The sequence below is a fragment of the Solanum lycopersicum genome, chromosome 8 (genome assembly GCF_036512215.1).
Source record: "Solanum lycopersicum chromosome 8, SLM_r2.1".
Classification (NCBI taxonomy): domain Eukaryota; kingdom Viridiplantae; phylum Streptophyta; class Magnoliopsida; order Solanales; family Solanaceae; genus Solanum; species Solanum lycopersicum.
In genome coordinates, this window is record NC_090807.1 from 47085400 (window position 1) to 47104758 (window position 19359).

General features: G+C 34.7%; 1 long non-coding RNA gene across 1 annotated transcript; it reads right to left on the reverse strand.

Moving 5' to 3' along the window:
* Window positions 1–223: 223 nt before the first annotated feature.
* Window positions 224–18865, reverse strand: LOC138337644 (uncharacterized). The gene is made up of 3 exons (XR_011211024.1): window positions 18346–18865; window positions 1424–1494; window positions 224–1295 (listed from the first exon to the last, which is right to left on the reverse strand). It is a non-coding gene; the product is annotated as an uncharacterized lncRNA (long non-coding RNA).
* Window positions 18866–19359: the final 494 nt, after the last annotated feature.

The window sequence follows — 19359 nt, forward strand, 5'->3', positions numbered from 1 at the left end:
TAGCTCATCATAGTACTACTCCTTAGATACTAGATTAGATAAGCTTGCTTGAAGAATAAAAATAGATGTCCAAGACTGATTAACACGAGTAAAGAAGTTTTTTCATCAATTGAGATTCTACTAGTAGTTGATGATAAGACCACTATTGTAAGATCAAATCCAGTGTTATCAAATGCGCGCTTAAGTTCTGAAGCGATATTCAAAATGTGTCGAGCGCTTTACCTTTCTTTTGTGCGCTTCAGTGTCTTCATCACTATTCCAAGACAAACTCTTCCTTTCCAATGAGCCTCTTATGAAAAAGTGACAGTAAACAATTGATATTTCACTTTATCTTTTTTTTTTTTCAATTTTTTTGTCATATATTTGACATTCATGTTTATAACTATTAGTGTTGGACTAAACATATATATTTATATTTTTTTCTCCCTTTGCGCCTTTTTTTTTAATTAAAGCTCATGCTTTATTTGCGGTTTGCACTTAAAACTCCACAAACCTTAGAGCCTTTTTAAGTTTTTTGCCTTTGATAACACTGAGACCAACACCATAAGTTTCCTAACTCCAAGCATTTAATTGAGAGATTTTTATTGTCAACAGTGATATTGCTTAATGAATGAAAATTGGATGTGAAAGTTGTTCTAGTCATGTAAGCTACAGATGCAATAGACATTGTTTTCTTAGCATTTGACCCTTTCATTTTTCTTAGCAAAGTGTTCTTTGAGCTTTAATATATGATAATGTAAATCATTTTCTTTGGTTACAAAATATTGTAAGTGTACTTGGAGTTGGATAACAAGACATTGCTCTTGAGATTTATATTATTTTTCTCTTATTGAAAAAGTATGTTCCGATTCACTAAAATCTATGACATAATAGGAATCTGATAGCATTAAACTATACATTATTTTAAAACGGCTATAAAAAGGTGTTTAACATTCATCACAAAAATAGTATAAAAATGGTGACTTTAAAACACATATCCATCCCAATTACCTAACTCTAAAATCATCAAATAAATAAATAAATATGAATTCACACACTTATCGCTCATCAATTTTTGATTATTTTATTTATGATGAACCAATATTTTTCTTCTTAATGTGTCTCTTTCCTCATATCTTGTTAGTTTGAGAAAGTGCTTCCCGTAATTTTGATGGTGGAATGTATTGTCTTTCCCGCTTGTGATGAAGAGTGAGCCTGTACCGTCCGTAGAGTGCTCACCAATTTCTGTTGAAATGAATAGGAAGCTCTTTAATTGTTCTCTAAGCTATGCCATTTGATGGTTAAAGTTGATTGATCTGGCATATATATTAAAGAACATAAGAGAACTAGTAATTTAATTATTACACTTAATAATAAAAAAAGAGTTTCACTATTTACAACATAAATTGATAGTAAAAAAATGTATATTAATAAAAGTACTTACTGTTTGTTTAGTCGCAAACAAGAAACTAGGCTGCACTGAATACTGATATATGACTCTCACTAACTTGAAAACTGCAATAAGTAAAATATTTAGTTATTCTATATCACTAAATTTTAGCAACCGATTATCTAAAAAAAAAAATAATAAAAGAGCAAAATAAAGAAGTACTTTTGGAATACTTGCTTCTGTTGCATTGCTTGGTTCGCCAGAAAAAAACTTCTAGTTTTGTTGCTTCGTATGATAATAGGACAACTTGTACTATTGTGTCTTATTTTTCCACATGTACCAAACTTTTTTTTCCTTTTCTGAATGCTTTTAACGAGGCATGCTTTTTGAGATTTGATTCTTTTGGAGCTGTCTTATCAAATTCTTTCTTTCTCAATTTTGGTGGTTTACCATGCTGAGTTTTGTTTTTTTTTTATTAATGACAATCATGTTTTAGGCCTTTTTCAAGAGCAATTAATTGGCAAGATGGAGTGTACATAACTCTTCTGCTCAGTTGTGTAGCATTCCTGGACATACATTTTTTGTTCATCTTTTTTAACCCATATAGTCACAATTGCATGATGACAAGGTATTCCAGTTGACTCCCATACCCAACAAACATATCATCTCCTTAAGATTAACAAAGAATAGTCTAAGATTGATGTCTTTAATTCGATAAGGCATTGTTCTACTTCTCCTATTTCAAGGAATATGTTGTATTCATTTTACAAGACTTGTAATGATGTAAGGGCTAAGTCCCAATTTTCATACTCTTATGTCTAGATGGCAGTGTGAGACAAGTTAGTTTCTATTTTGATATATGAAGTGAAGTTGAACTTCAAATGAAAAGTTTTATTTTTCCGCTTTTATTCTATATAATATGTAATGATGAATGCTAAGGGATTGTCTAAGACCGCCGGTTACCACTAGGGGGTGCTCTCGGGTCGTGACAATCTTTGTATTAGAGCATGAGATTGAATAATATTAGGAATGATGTCGCAAAAAATCACGTCTATGTAGAGTCTTGTTCATAATTGTGAAGCGCACCACACTTATGAATGAAAGGTTGTGTGATGCTTAGGAAATTGTCACCTTCTTTGATAGTCTTAAGTCGTGGCTAAATAATTTTAGCTCTATGTGTCCTTTTTCTTCTAATCTTTTTCTTGTAGATATAGGCTATGGCTACTACAAGGGCAGCCACAAGAAGGGTTCAAGAGGAGATTGCAAATGCGGGAGTTCCTCCCCAAACAACCAATCTCCTCCTCAAGAGCAAGTTCTTCTAGGTGGCCAAGCTTCGGTCATGACAGATGGAGAAATAAGTGCACTTTTCTAAACATGACTCAAGTCATGGCTACTCAATCTCAAGCTATGATGGCTCAAGCAAATTGGGAAGTTGCACCCGTGTGAATCAAAATGCTAGTACCATGACTTCACGTTTGAGGGACTTCACTAGGATGACCCTCCAATGTTCTTTGGGTCTAAGGTAAATGAAGATCCTCAATAATTTTTAGATGAGATTTATAAGATCTTGTATGCTATAGGGGTGATTTCAAATGAGAAGGCCGAGTTAGACACTTATCAACTCAAGGATGTGACTCAAACTTGGTATATTCAATGGAACAATAAGGCGTTGAGAGTGGGTTCCATAAGCTGGGAAGTCTTTAGGAGGGAATTTCTTGATAGATTCTTCCCGAGGGAGAAAAGAGAGGCAAAAATGGAAGAATTCATCAACCTTCTCCAAGGCGGTATGAGTGTTCAAGAATACTCTTTGAAATTCATCAAGTTGTCTAAATATGCCTCTTCTTTGGTGACTAATCCGAGAGATGAAATGAGTCGCTTTGTGATGGGAGTGTCGACGATCTTGTAGAAGAGTGTCGTGTAAAAATTTTTCACAATGACATAGATTTATCTCGTTTGATGGTATATGCTCAACAAGTTGAGGAGAGTAGGCTTAAGAGGAAAAATAGGGACGCGAAGGGGGCAAGGACCTATGATGGAAGTACTTCTAAGGGTAAACTTGAAATCTAAGACAAACCAAAGTTTAAGAAGAGATTCTCCAATCAAGTTCCTCCAAATTTATCAAAGGCTAACAAGGAGAGGATTTCTAACCCTAAGCCTCGAAGGGGAAAATGTGGTGGTTCACAAAGTGAGAAACTCGATTATGCCAAATGTGGCAAGAGGAACATGGGTAAATGTTCAGTGGGAATGGATAATTGTTTTGACTATGGAAAGAGTGGACACATGGTGAAAGATTGTCCCATGGATAATACTTAAGGGAGGGAGAATAACCAAGCACAAGTAAGTGGTCTTAGTTCTGATGATCCTAAGAGGAACCGCTTCTATGCTCTAAAATCTAGGGGTGATTAAGAAAATTCTCTCGATGTTGTTACCGGTATGTTGCAAGTATATTCAATTAATATTTATGCATTGATAGATCCTGATGCCATTTTATCTTTCGTAACTCCTTTAGTGGCTATGAAGTTTGATGTGCTCCCCGATGTCTCAATTGAACCTTTTCGATTTCTACCCCGGTGGGTGACTCCGTTGTTGCTAAAAGAGTCTATAGGAGTTGTCCCATACTATTGTCCAATAGAGTTACATTACTTGATTTCGTAGAAGTTGATATGTTGGACTTTGATGTCATATTGAGATTGAATTGGTTATATTCTTGTTTTGCTTCAATTGATTATAGAACAAGGGTGGTTAAATTCTTGTTCCTACGAACTCGTTATAGAATGGAAGGGGACAAACTCAATCCATAAAGGTCAAATTATTTCATGTCTTAAAGCTTGTAAGATGATTTATAAGGGATGTTTCTATCATATTGTGAGGGTTAAGGACCTTGGGTGCGAGGCTCTTCCTTAAGAGTCGGTCCCCGTAGTGAAGGATTTTCCAGAAGTCTTCCCCGATGACTTACCCAGGATTCCTCCAAAATGGGAAATAAATTTCGGCATAGATTTGATGCTGGATACTCAACCCATATCAATTCATCCTTAGCTGATTGCTTCGGCCGAGTTGAAAAAATTAAAAACTTAACTCAAGGATTTTCTAGACAAGGATTTTATACAACCAAGCATATCTCAATGAGGCGCTCCTATATTATTTGTGAAAAAGAAAAATGAGTCTCTTAGAATGTGTATTGTCTACCAACAATTAAAAAAATTCACTATAAAGAATAACTATTCTCTCCCCAGAATTGATTATTTGTTTGACCAACTCCAAGGGGCGAGTCACTTTTTGAAGAATTGATTAGAGGTCGGGGTATCACCAACTTAGAGTTAGAGGATTTGAAATTTCTAAGATGTCTTTCCGAACAAGGAATGGTCATTATGAGTTCCTAGTTATGTCTTTTTGTCTAACTAATGCCCCAATGACTTTTATAGACCTTATGAATTGGGTTTTTCATAATTATCTTGATTCGTTTATAATTGTCTTTATTCATGATATGTTGGTATATTCAAAGAGTGAGGATGAACACATGGGTCATTTGAGGATAGTATTGCAAGTCCTCAAGGAGCACCAACTCTCCGCTAAATATAGCAAGTGCAAATCTTGGCTGAGATCAATTGCTTTTCTTGGTCACACTTTATCTAGTGTGGTTATTGAGGTTGATCCTAAGAAGAAGGACACAGTTAGGAATTGGCCTAGACATTTAACTCCCACCAATATTCAAAGTTTTCTGGGTTTATCCGGGTATTATAGGAAATTTGTTGACGGATGCATTTATCGCTTCTACATTGAATACCCTAACCCAAAAGAAAGTTATGTTTGAATGGACGGAAGCTTTGAGAAAGGCTTCCAAAAGTTTACATAAGCTCACCTCTGCTCCGGTGTTGACCTTATCGGAGGGTACCGACGGGTTTATTGTGTATTGTGACTCTTATCGAGTAGGTTTGGGTTGTGTCCTTATGCGACATGGTAAGGTGATAACATATGCCTCTAGACAACTCAAGGCACATGAGAAGAACTACCCAACTCATGACCTTGAACTAGCAATTGTAGTATTTGCTTTAAAAATATGAACACACTACCTATATGGAGTGCATGTATATGTGTTCACTGATCATAAAAGTATCCAATATGTTTTCACCCAAAAGGAGTTAAACCTCCAATAAAGAAGGTGGTTAGAGCTTTTGAAAGATTATGATATAAGTGTCCTTTACCACCTCGGGAAAGACAATGTGGTTGCGGATGCTTTGACTTGGATGTCTATGGATAGTGTGGCCCATGTTGTTGATTGTAAGAAAGATCTAGTAAAATATGTGCATATATTGTCCTGGTAGAGTGTTCGACTTGAAGATTTTCCAAAAGAGGGTTTCATGGTTCATCATAACTCTTAATATCTTTAGTGGTTAAGGTGAAATCTAAGCAATGTTTTGATCCTCTATTGATGGAGTTGAAGGAATCAGTTCTTAGTAAATCTAATGAGTCCTTCTCCCAAAGAGGGGATGGGGTACTTAGGAATCAAGGTAGGTTGTGTGTGCCGGATGTGGATGACTTAAGAAGACAAATTTCGAAAGAGGCTCATGGTTCCCGATATTTCATTCATTCGGGTGCCACCAAAATGTATTGTGATTTACAAAAGATCTATTGGTTGAATTGTTTGAATAGAGATATATCAAAATTTGTGGCAAAATACCTAAATTGTCAACAAGTTAAGGCTGAACATCAAAGACCGGAAGGGTTAACTCAAGGTATATCTATCCCCACTTGGAAGTAGGACGATGTCAATATGGATTTCTTTGTGGGCTCGCCTCGTACACGAAGGCAAAGTGATTTGATTTGGGTTGTTGTTGATAGGTTGACCCAATCAACCCATTTTTTTCTCGTCAAAGCTACTTATTTGGCGGAAGATTATGCTGAAATGTATATTAAGGAGATTGTGAGAATGCACGGAGTTCCCTTGTTTATCATTTCGGATAGCGGTACTCAATTTAGTTATAATTTTTGGAAAGTATTCCAAAGTGGGCTTGGTACCAAGGTAAAACTTAGTACCACATTTCATCAATAAATGGATGGTTTGGTGGAACGAACCAACCAAACCTCAGAATATATGTTGAGGGTATGTTTCATTGACTTTAAGGGTAATTAGAATGACCATCTACCATTGATTGAATTTGCATACAATTATAGCTATCACTTAATTATCACTATCACTTAATTATCACTATCACACCCTTTGAGACCTTTTATGAGAGAAGATGTAGATCTTTGATTGGGTGGTTTGAGATAGGTGAATTTGCTCTAATAGGTCCCAGAGCAATTCATGAGGCTGTGGAGAAAGTCCAACTCATAAGGGATATATTGAAGATGGTCCAAAGAGTCGGCAAAATTTTTTATGGTGACAATAGAAAAGCGAGCTTGAGTTTATGGTAGGTGACTCGGTCAATTTGAAAATATCATCCATGAAAGGGGTGATGAGGTTTGGGGAAAAAAAGGAAACTCAGTCCCCGGTTTATGTGGGGTCATATGAGGTTTTGAAATGCATCGAGAGTATTGCCTATGAATTGAAATTACCTATTGATTGGATCCGGTGCATCCAGTGTTCCATGTATCAATGATAAAAAAGTGCATAGGCGATACGGGTGTCTATCCTTCCTCTAGAAGGTTTAGAGGTTGATGCTAACCTTTCCTATGAAGAGGTCCCTGTTGAGGTTTTAGACCAGCAAGCGAAGAAGTTGAGGAATAAGGAAGTAGCTTCTGTAAAGATTATTTGGAAGAATCATCTTGTGGAAAATTCTACTTGGGAGGCCGAGGCCGATATGATGTCCCGATATCCTCATCCTTTTCCTTTCTCTCTTAGTCAAGGTGGAGTTTAGTAATCCCTCCTAGTTTTGGTTTAGGAAGGGTCATAAGTTTATTTGAACTTCCATGATTTCCCTTAATTATGCATGTTCTTGTGAGAATTCATGTTTCATATGTGTATTGGATTATATATTCTTCGTACTTGATGACACTTGATTATATGTTTGGAATAGTTGAATTCATATGATATTTTATTTTATGAAATTTCTTAAGTATGAAGTTATGAAATGATGTACTGGCTACTTTTTAATAGGTTGAGCTATATGAGAACTAGAAGGGAAATTCCTCCTTACATAATGTAAAGTGATGAATTGTGTGCATTTTTGGTAGATGGTATAGTTTCTACCTCATGAAGATGCATTGTTGTGTTTGAGGATGGAGTTAATGTTTTGTCCTTTGTTATTGAATTATCATTATATACCATGTATTGGTTTTGCTTCTTGTCTTGAGTTGTAAATTCCAAAAAGATGTTTAAAGTGTCATTCGAGGACGAATGTTCCCCAAGGCGGGATATTGTTACACCTTGGAAATTCTAATGACTTAAGCTAGAGCTTTGAATGAATTTTAATAACTTAAAAAGATTTAAAATGATTTTATAGGACCTAACCTAACATAAATAACTTGATTTTGAGGTATTAGAGGCGTAATCATTAAGAAACGACCATGACGTCTAGAAACTAGTGAAATTGAACTAGTAGGTGTTCTTAGGTCTTGTGAAGGCATGAGAGTGTCATATAATGTATAAAACTTGTAAAAAATACTTTGAATAGGTAAAATAATATTTTTAGAATCAAAACATCCGGGTGTGACCCTCCAAGGACCACCCCAAGGGTCCTTGAGAAGGACCCAAACATTTGGCCAAACAGCTGCTCGGGGCAGCTTATCCAGTGAGTGGAGAGAGTGTGTCCGCGTCGTGGACTAGCTCCACCAAAGGACAATATGTCGGTCTGTGTTGCAGACGTTGTCGTGGACCTCTCTATCGCAAAATTAATTTCCAGAAACTCCAGAGAACACCTCAGAGACGCGAACTTGTTCCGCGATGGAAACTCCAAAAATAAAAGTCAAGTTAGATTTATTTAAAAGTTCCAACCAAGTGAGCGGTGTTTTGGATATTTTTGGGGCTTAATATATATTGAATTTTAAGTCATTTTACACTCATTTTTCACACCAAAAAAAATCCCCAAATTGAAAACCCAATTGCTCTCACTCTTCTCTAAATTCTCTCACTACACAAAGACTCCATTGAAGAAGAAGATCAAAGCTTCAAGTAGGGATCAAGAATACGGTTTTTCTCCATCAATACTTAAGTATTGATAAGGTATGATAACTCTTCACTCTTGAGACTCCTTTCCCTAAGTGGTTCCTTCAAATTTATTTTTCAATGTTCTTTCAATTTTCTAGAAATCACTCAAATTTGTGGGTCCCCTTTAAACTTGACTTATTTGGTTTATTTTATTAATAATGATGTAATAAGAATGTTTATGAAATATTTAATGTATTAATTAAGGTTTTTGACCTAATTCTTGAAGATCCATGAATGTCCCTCTTCTCTTTAACCCTAGTTCTTGAATTATGTCGATTAATAGAGGTTATGTAATTGAGTATGTTCTTGTATAATTATCTATTGTATGACGATGATAATTGATTTGACGGATAAATATCATGGATAAAGGATGAAGTCTTGAAAGGGTTTTCTTGCAGACCATTGGTAAGATCTTCAAGGTCATGAACATTCTCTTGTAATATTGTAGGTTTATCCTAGGTAATGTTGATCAATTAAAGTATGAACGATGAAATTATGAATGTATGATCATTCCATGAATAGGATGGTGGTGAGATGATGATAGATGTTCTAATATGAGGGATTAAAGGTAATTCTCATGTACATTTTATGACTATGTTATGAAGTAATGTTCTCACATGATATTGGGTTTATGATGAAAGGGTTTTATCATCCAAAAAACTATGAGCTATGAACATATTATATGATATCTTGAACTCCTAAGACCTATGTTATGAATTAATGTTAAGAAAGACTTAAAGATACTTCAAAAAGGGAATTTAGCTTAACACCAAGTGAACTTGGTAATGAGAGGTGTTCCTTCACAAGGGAATTTAGCTTAACACCAAGTGAACTTGATGATGAGAGGTGTTCCTTCACTAGGGAAGATAGGTTCAGGCGATGTTCTCATGACGTGGAAACTATAATGCTAATTATCATATAGAGGTTTTCTAGTAACAACCTCTTACTTCCTTAACTATGTGCCCCCATAGGAACCTTAGCTAGTGGATCCACCTAGATTCTATACAAATGTTGATGTCTTACCTTTACAAGTAGGATACCCTCCTTTCGGTGTGGAGGATGACACCAGATTCCATGTATCTCACATGTTCTATGTTGATTATGACAAAGTTTCTCGAATGTTAACACAAATGAATGAAAGTAAGAAGGTGAACACTAACTAGGACTACTTAAGAGGTGTTACTTAGTGTAGGTAAGGGTATAAGACTTCACCTATACATTGCACAATTTGACCTTGAGGAGAATTCTAGGGTGGGTTCTTTATGTATATATGTTATGAATGAAATGCATGATGTTTGTCTTATATGAAACGCATGATGTTGATCTCATATGAAATGCATGATGTTGGTATCATATGATATTTATGATGTTGGTTTCACTTGATATACATGATGTTGGTCTAAATTTGTATGCATAGTATTGACTACACTTGATATGATGATATATGAGGTAAAATACAATGCTTATGATATCTTTGTTAGTTTACTTGGTTTATGTTGGGTTATGGAACTTCACATACACATTGCGCTAGTAGACATGGATTGGAGTTATGAGTAAGGTCTTGTGATGTATTAAGAAATAGACTTTAAATATGAAATGTTGACCATGGATTTATTATGATGTTACTCTTGAACTTGAATATGAATATGTCTTGTTGTTGTTGTGATATGGACTTGTACATGTTCTTGGAATGTGCATAAAGACTTTTTAAAGTGAATGTAGCATGATTATAAACAAAATGTCCCTTTGTGCATGTTTTCAAATGTTTTACTTGGATATGTTTCCATACTTAGTACTTGTGGTTTGTACTTACCCATATCTCTTCTATTTTGTACAGAAATATAGGTTTGGGACATTGAGGTGATTCAACACCATTTTCTCAAGAAGCTTGGATCATTTCCTAAGATGGTGAATCCTTAAATCCGAGGACAAAACACTATGATTCTAGCTATTAGTGTTTTGCTTATATTAAAATACATTGCTCTACTTCTCCAATTTTAAGGACTATTTTCTATTCATTTTGTAAGACTTGTAATGATGTAAGGTCTAAGTCTCAATTTTCATATTCTTATTCCTAGATGGCAATAGGAGGCAAGTTAGTTTCGATTTTTGATATTTGAAGTGAACTTGAAAATCAAATGAAAACTTCTAATTTTTTTGCTTTAATTCTATTTAATAAGCAATGATGAATTCTAAGGGCTTGTCTAAGACCTCTTTGAGGACGAAGACACCGGTTAAGACTAGTTTTTTGCTTTTTGAGAAAGTCTTGTTTCGGTGGTCCACTTTTGGGACTTGTAGTCATTTCATAAGTAACCTTGTACATGTGACTTCAAGATTCTAGGAGGTATCTCTTATTATATATATATATATATATATATTGGATTGCTTTCATTTCTTCACCTATGATTCCTTTTATTTATGTTATTATTTTTGTTTGGGTTATAGTAGGCGCCATCCTGAATCAAGGAATAGGTTTGTGATAGAGACCCTTCATAAGCCACTTGACATAACTGCGGAAATATGCTAAGTCGTGGAAAGCCTTTCTAAACATGTAAGACGTAACCCATATACCACATACAAAGTATTATCATAAAGGTGAATAAATCAGTAAAGTATTTATAGTCTTGCCCGCCCCTGTGTATGATAATTCACCAATCTAAAGCAAAAATGTAGCAATCTGTATCCAGCCACGAGTGGGAGGAGAGGAAGCATCGAACCTATATCATGAGACAATGCAGGTACAAGTATGCATTACTACATGGAGTGTACTAAGTATCGGGAAATGCATGAAAATGTGAGATATGGTCATAAACAAACATAAAGGAAAAACTTTATATATATGACCAAGCTAAAACATATTGAATATCCTTTAAGGAAGAATCATAAATCATGAACACGGTCATCTTAAAGCATAATGAAAGCTTCATAAAACCTTTGGAAGTAACTTTGTTCATTTTGTGAGATATTTACCATTAACCGACATATACCATGTGAACTATAATATAAAATTTGGTGTCTTGCTCGCTCACTGAAAAAAGATGTCTTTACTTGCCAAGGCAAGGTCCATAGACTTCTAACTTAGGTGGATCCACTAGCTATTTCTTTCTAAAATAATTTCTATGAGTCACATAGTAAAAACAAGGAGATTGATACTAGAGACGTAAAATTCTTATTAATACTATCAACAAATATTACATTCAGTTTGAAGAGGCCCTCAATGAGGTAGCCCTTTCCTAAGAACATCTTATTCTTACTTTTTACAACTTTGTCACTAAGTAGGACACGCTTAAGCCTGTTCTTAACGAGCAATGCAGCGGAAACTAAATTCTTTCTAATAGTAGGGACATGCAAAACACTGTTCAGTCAACACCTTTCCGGATGTCATTTTCAACATTACTTTCCCTGTTCCTGCAATCATTATTGGAGAAAGTATAAATATGTTTTAGAAAACCTAAAAATAACTAAACCCACCATCGTTCAATCTTTTTTGGTGACTGGTTTACAAGCATATACGTCAGAATTTTCCCCTTTACCTTCAAATTTCTCCAATGCTACTAAAATGCTAAATTCTAGTTTGCCAAAGAGATCTCATTTGCAGTCTCTTACACAATTGGCTCAAAAAAGTCATCACAGTCTTACAAGAGATATAAGAGATATTACAATGGTTGGGGGTATGCCACAAATCAAATGGATGGAATAAGAGGTAAATAGGATGAATCAAATTGAAGAGCTTTAATTCACAGAGATAGGAAAATTCGCACATGATTGGAGTGATTTAGAAGAAATAAGGAGGATAATTCCTCAACAAGTTGTTTGAAAGTAATGTTGGCCTATTGCGTATTAAACATATCCTTGTTTGTTTGAAAAAACATGAGGACTTTGTTAATGTGATTTCAAATGAAAAGACGGGTACTCTTACCTAATGCGCACATTGATATATGATTCTAGGTTTAAGGTTAATGAAGAAACCTCGATGGCTATGGCGTGGATCTCTTTCCCTAACCTATAGCCCACTTTCTTTGTTAAAGAATGTATGTTTTCTTTGGCTGTTGTTGTGGGTAAACCAATACAAATTGATCAGGCCACTATCAATAAATCTAGGCTAAGTTGTGCTCGTGTGAAGGTGATAGTGGATTTGAGAAAGGAAAACCCTAAGGTTATTAAGATGAATATAGAGAATAAAGCTACTGGAGAAGTGAGATCTAACATGGTTGCTATTAAATACGACTATGTCCCTAAATATTGTTTTAATTGCAAAATTCAAGGACATAGCAATGAAGAATGTAGAAGGTGCAAGATGCCGCAACCTAGATCTGGAGAAAATTGTCAATAAGATAGATATGGTGGTACGGAAAGTTCAGATCCTCCACCAGTTCCATCTAAAATCCCTAATTTGCATGGAATTCAAAAGGGAAAATCTAGAGTCCTATCAAGTGGTAAGGTGGTTAGTGATCCTGGATAATGGAATGTGGTGAAAGAATTAAGACTTCGTGAATATCAGTTACCTGTAGCAGTCAATAATAAATTTGAAAGTATTACACAAAATTGAGATGAAGAGGAAAAAGTAAAGAATCAAGTAACAAGTGAGAACGAAAACAGTAGCAGCGCGAAGACTAATAAGGATGCAGGAATATATCAACAATGGGAATCTTCTAAAGATTGGTTCACACGATCTTTTGGTAAGAAAAATGATACAATTGTACTTGATACACAGAAAAGAACAACAAATAATTAGAAACATCTCAAAGAAGACAAATTAAAGCAGATGAGCAAAGAGTTTGAAATCATAGATAGAGATAAAGGGCAAAATATAGTTTCCAGCAACATCAAGTTATATAGACATGAAGTAAAAAATAAAAGTAATGAGACTAAGCTCAAAGAGCAAGAGCCTGAGTCCAGCAACATTGATGTAGATAGAGATGAAGTACACCAAAAGATCAATGAGATTGTGGTTTATGTTGATGACTTACATGCACATGCAGTTCCCATCAATACTAACCCAACATATTCCAGAGATGGAATTGGAAATTGTGGAGGTTCCAAATGTTGTCCTTATAGATGAGTATCACATGATGCAAATGAAATCTCCGGATAAATTTTTTACATAATATTATGTCCCATAATTTAAAGGAGATAAAGAGTCTTGAATCAGGAGAGAATCAAATTGCTAAAGGTGTAGTTGAAATTGAGGAATCAGAGGAGATATGGAATTTTGTACCACTTGAAGCAGTTATATCTCCAAAGGTTTTACAAAATGCTAGAAATGGGAAGAAGAAAGGTAATGGAGAAAATACTCAGCCCACCAGAGTTCAACCGAAGAGAGTTAAATCAGTTCCCAAGAGATATGAAGGCTCTAATTTGGAATATTAGGTCTGTGAAGTGTCAACAGACCTTTCATAGAGTTCAAATGCTTCATAATTTCCATAAGTTCCCTTTTGTTGGACCGTTGGAACATTTCAGAACTCTAGACATATAAACAAATATAAGAGAATACTTAGGGTGCCTTTGCCTTCTTCTAATTGTAATGGTATAATTTGTTTTTTTACAAACTATGATTTTAGTACTACAATGGAGAAGGACATTGAGCAGAAACTAACATTACAATTACACCATAAAAGTCATGTTCACAGTTTGTATGTTATATTAGTTTATGCTAAGTGTAATGTAGATCAAAGACAAATGTTATGGAAAATGGGAAGTGGCATGCTCTCAAGATTGATATGTCCTTATATGTTCGAGGACATGAACTATGTTTTAGTTTCCTTTTCTAAAAGACTCTGTAATAGACTATAAGTTTCTTTTCAAATTGATGAAAGGGTTATGTCAATTGGATACATGAATTACAAGTCCTTGGTTAGTTGGAGGAGATTTCAATGTTGTCTTGAATGCAGAAGAGAAAATAAGTGGTTTACCAGTGTGAGAAGCTGATCATGAAGACTTTTCCAACTGTATTTCTTCTTGTGATTTACATGAAATAAAGTTTAAAGAGAGCCCATTTACTTGGTGGAATGGTAGAGCTGATAATGATTATATCTTTGAAAGATTGGATAGGATCCTTTATAATCAAGAATTGCCGGGATGGTTTAATCACATGGAAGTGGAGCATCTAGATGGAACAGGGTAAGATCACCCTATGCTATTAACTTGTGAATAAGGTGCAATAGGGTATAAGAAAACATTCAGGTTTCTAAAATTTTATACTGAAAATGCATCCTTTATTGATGTGGTGAAGCAGAAATGGGTAGAAAATGACTCGTTGAATTCTTTCATAGCTTTCAAAGAGAATACAGAAAGAGTAAAAACAACTTTGACAAAATGGAGCAAAAATACTTATGGTGATATTTTTAAGCAACTAGTTATCAGGGAAGATATTTTCAAAATCAAAGAAAAGTTGTTTAAAGAACATCCAAGTGCTGAAAACAGGCATATTCTTCAAAGAGCCCAAGCTGAATTCAAGAGGTATTTGCACTATGAAGAAGTTTTCTGGCAACAAAAGGCAGGGTATGATTGGTTCAAGAATGAGTATTAAATACAAGATTTTTTTCATAGCATTCTGAAGGTAAGAAGAAAGAAGCTCAATTGCACCAAATTTAGAATGATCAAGGAAATTGGCTTGAGGAAGGAGAAAATGGAGCAGAGACAATGAACTTTTATCATTCTTAGTCCTTACAAGAAATAGATGCTTCTGATTTTTCCTTGTTAGGTAAGATACCAGAAATAATCAATGAGACAGATAACATAGTTCTGTGTAGGCAACCAACGCTTGAGGAAATCAAAAAAGCAGTTTTCAATCTAAATGGGTACAATGTAAGTGGTTTTGATGGTTTATCATGTTCTTTATACCAATGTTGTTGGGATATAGTAGGTAATGATATTTTCAAAATGGTACAAGATTTTTTAGAGGTAATTCTCTTCCTAAATCCATTACTCACACCAATTCGGTCCTTTTACCTAAGAAAGGAAAAACTTGGTCTTTTTCTGATTAAGACCAATTAGTTTGAGTAATTTCATTAATAAGATTCTATCCAGGGTTGTTCATGACAGACTTGAAGTTTATTTGCCTAAATTGACTTCCCACAATCAATCATTTTTTAAGGTAGAAGCATCACAGAAAATGTGCTTTTGACATAAGAGATTGTTACTGACATCAGAAAGAGGGGTAAACCAACAAATGTGGTCATAAAGCTTGATATGACCAAGGCATATGGTAGAGTATCTTGGTTTTTTCTGATGAAAGTTGTAAGGAAAATGGGGTTTTCAGAATTGTTTATTGATTTGGTTTGGAGATTGATTTCCAATAATTGGTATTCAATCTTGATCAATAGCCAAGAACATGGTTTCTTTCATTCCACTAGGGGAGTTAAACAAGGAGACCTTTTATCTCCGACTCTTTTTATATTATTAGTAGAAGTGCTTAAAAGATCCCTAAATACATTATTTGAGGATGATTAATTTGTGGGATATGGTTTACCAAAGTGGAGTGCTAAGCTTAATCATCTGGCATACGCAGATGACACTATTATTTTTGCTTCAGTTAATAGGTACTCTTTGAAGAGAATAATGTTAATTTTGCAGGAATATGAAGTTCAGTCAGATAAAAAAGTCAACAAGGAGAAAAGTGCTTTCTATTTACATCAAAGTGCAGGAGCTGCTGATAAAGAATTGGTGGAGGAATGCGTAGGTATATCTGAAGGTCATTTTACTTTGAAATACCTTAGTGTTCCTATCACCCACTCTAGAAAAAGAAAGGAACACTATGAAGAGCTTATAAAAAAGGTGAAGGCAAAACTTCAATTTTGGAAAGCAAATATGTTGTCATATGAAGGAAAAGAGGTTCTAATCACTAATGTGTTGCAGAGTGTTCCAATTCATGTCTTATCAGCTATAGTTCCTTCTATATGTGTGATTAAGTAACTTCATAAGATTCTTGCTAATTTTAATTGGAGAAACAAAATTACAAGTAAGAGTAAACATTGGGCTACATGGGAGAAAGTGTGTTTACCTAAACATGAAGGAGGATTGGGTTTTTGATGCATGTTTGATGTTTCTAAAGCAATGTATGCAAAATTATGGTGGAGATTTAGGACTCAAAATACCTTATAGCAAATTTTATGTGGAACAAATACTGCAAGAAGAACATTCCAACTTTGGTGGATCTCAACTATGGAAAAATATATTAAACAATAGGGAGTGCATTAAAAAATTTCTTTGATGTGAACCTAAGGGTGGGTATTCTTCTGTTTGGTAGGATAATTGGACCCAACTTGCTCTTCTTTACACATATCAAACTGAAGTGCAGACTTGTCACTCATTGATGGACATTGATTTTTTCCTAAAGGAAACAGGGTAGGATTGCGATAGTATGCATAATCAATTGCCTGATCATATTATGGAACATATCAAACACCATATGGATCATATTAGACCAATTAATATGGGGGACAGACTTTGGTGGATCAAAACAAGCACTGGAAAGTTCTCAGTCAAGAGTGCATGGGAGATTTTGAGAAATAAAGAGGAAGAAAATGTGAACTTCAAGAAGATATGGGTGCAAGATCTTCCTTTCAAGATACCATTCTTTAGTTGGAACCCTAACCAGTTCCAACTTTGCCTATGTTATACTGTTCCAACAATGGAAACTATGAAACACTTATTTTTGAAATTGCATATAGAGTATGACAATATTTATCATATGCACCGGGAATATTAGGTCCTTGGGTTCAGTTGAATAAGTCTATCAAAAAATGAGGATATTCAAGGAAATATAAGGCAAAAGGTGATTTTTCAAGCTATTGCTAATTTGATTTTATGGTTTTAATGGAAGAGGAGAAATACTGTACTTCACGGTGGTAATTATACCACTAGTAAAGTGATTTGGGACATCAGTAGCACTGTTAAGAAATTCATGAAGTTAAAGTTTCAATACACTGATGTCCCTTCCACTTGTCCTCAAATGATTGCTTTATTAGATGGTTTCCAACATGAGTTTATTTCGAAACGGGTTAAATGGATCCTCTACCAGGTGGGTGGTTTAAATGTAATACATATGGGGCTTGGAGAGTTAATCCTGGACCTAGTGCTGCTGCCTTTTGTATCAAAAACCATGAAGGAGAGTTCATGTTTGCTAAGGGGGTGCAGATTCCTGATTCTACGAATCTAGTTGCTGAAGCTATTGCTATTAGAGAAATTGTTTGAAAAACAATTTCAAAACATTATAATTTTAACGACTCTTTAGCTTTGGTACATATTCTAAATGGAAACTGGGAAATACCTTGGAATGTGACAATGGAAGTCAATTACATCAATAGATTAAGGAATTCTATGTCAGTAAGAATAAAACACTCCTTAAGGGAGGGAAATACTCTTGCTAATGTTTTTTCTAATTTGGTTTTTCTTTTTGGAAGTACATATGAATTTAGATGTATTCAGGAGGTTCCAGATACAGCCAAAAGAATTACTATCTTAGATAAACAAAGCACACTGCAATTGAGGATAAGACAATCAAATACAACAAGGTCATAGCTGGTTTGTTTCAAAAATAATTTGCAGATGATATTGGTGAATAGTAAAGCTATATTAGATGGTAAATGTTGCTATACTTTATATGAGGTTCAAATGAAATTCAATTGGTTCATATATCATGCACTCAGTGAGAGTTTGGGGTATTGGATATGGTATAAAACAAGGATCCATAGATTTTAGCAACTAATTAACATCTATAATAGATTTATAATTTCACAATCCACATATCATAAGATTGACGAGATTATTAACTTTGACAGCTCAGATCAACAAAGAACAGAGAAATTAATTGGGTCTAGATGTGTACCTTACTGATGTTCAGATATACCTCGCACAAGTTGAACATGAGTGCAAATTTCAAAAATCCAAACACGACCTCGCAAAAGATAGTTAAAATTAGTAATTCTTAAAGGATTTATGTTTGGTGGTGACGTCAATCCTAGTATTGGAGTTCAACCGACTAATGTCTAGATCTAAAAGAAGAACTAATTCAACTAATTTTAGGTTAAATTGATGGATTAACAACAATATTGTCTCTACATAACCAACACGAGGTTGAATCTTAATTGAATCTTCGAGCAGAAAGTTGAGCAAAAGAAATGAAATCACTTATCATGAATAAATCGAGATGAGTTTTAAACGAAATGTAAAAGACGTAATACCAGGATGTATCAAGGTTGGAGAACACTTACACTTAATCGAGTTTTAGCATCCTTTGAGTAGGAAAATGAGATGCTCCATCGAGGAAGATGAAGAAGAAGTCAGTTACAACAGATTCCACTTTCCTTTTCTTGTTTTTTTTCTGTTCTTTCTTTTTTGGTTTTAAATATTTTTTAGTGCTGATGGATTGTTCTTTTTGGGTCAACCCATTAGATTTTTGTACAATCTTTCCTTTTTTAGATAAAAACAAATCCTGCATCCTTGTTGTTGTTGTTTTGTTTTTCATCAACAAATCTTGATCGAACTCAGCAAGAGTGTACATTGCAAAGGCTTCTTTCATAGAGAAAATATGTCAAGTGGAACCTGAATCAAGAAACCACTCCTTCGGATTTCCAACTAACTTGCACTCTGAGATCATTGCGCACAAGTCATCTGCATCTTCCATCACTTCTTTGATATTTGCTTGACTTTTTCCTTTGCCTTTGTGTTTGTCTTTTCTTGGAGCTTGATAGTCAGAAAACTTATGACCAGCCTTGCCACAATTTGAACAATTGCCCTTGAATTTCTACTTGGCTTGTTCTGACTTAACTCTGTCTGTTGGACTTCTTTCTATTCATGTCTTTGGTATGAGCTTTTTAAATAATATTAACCTCAATTATTG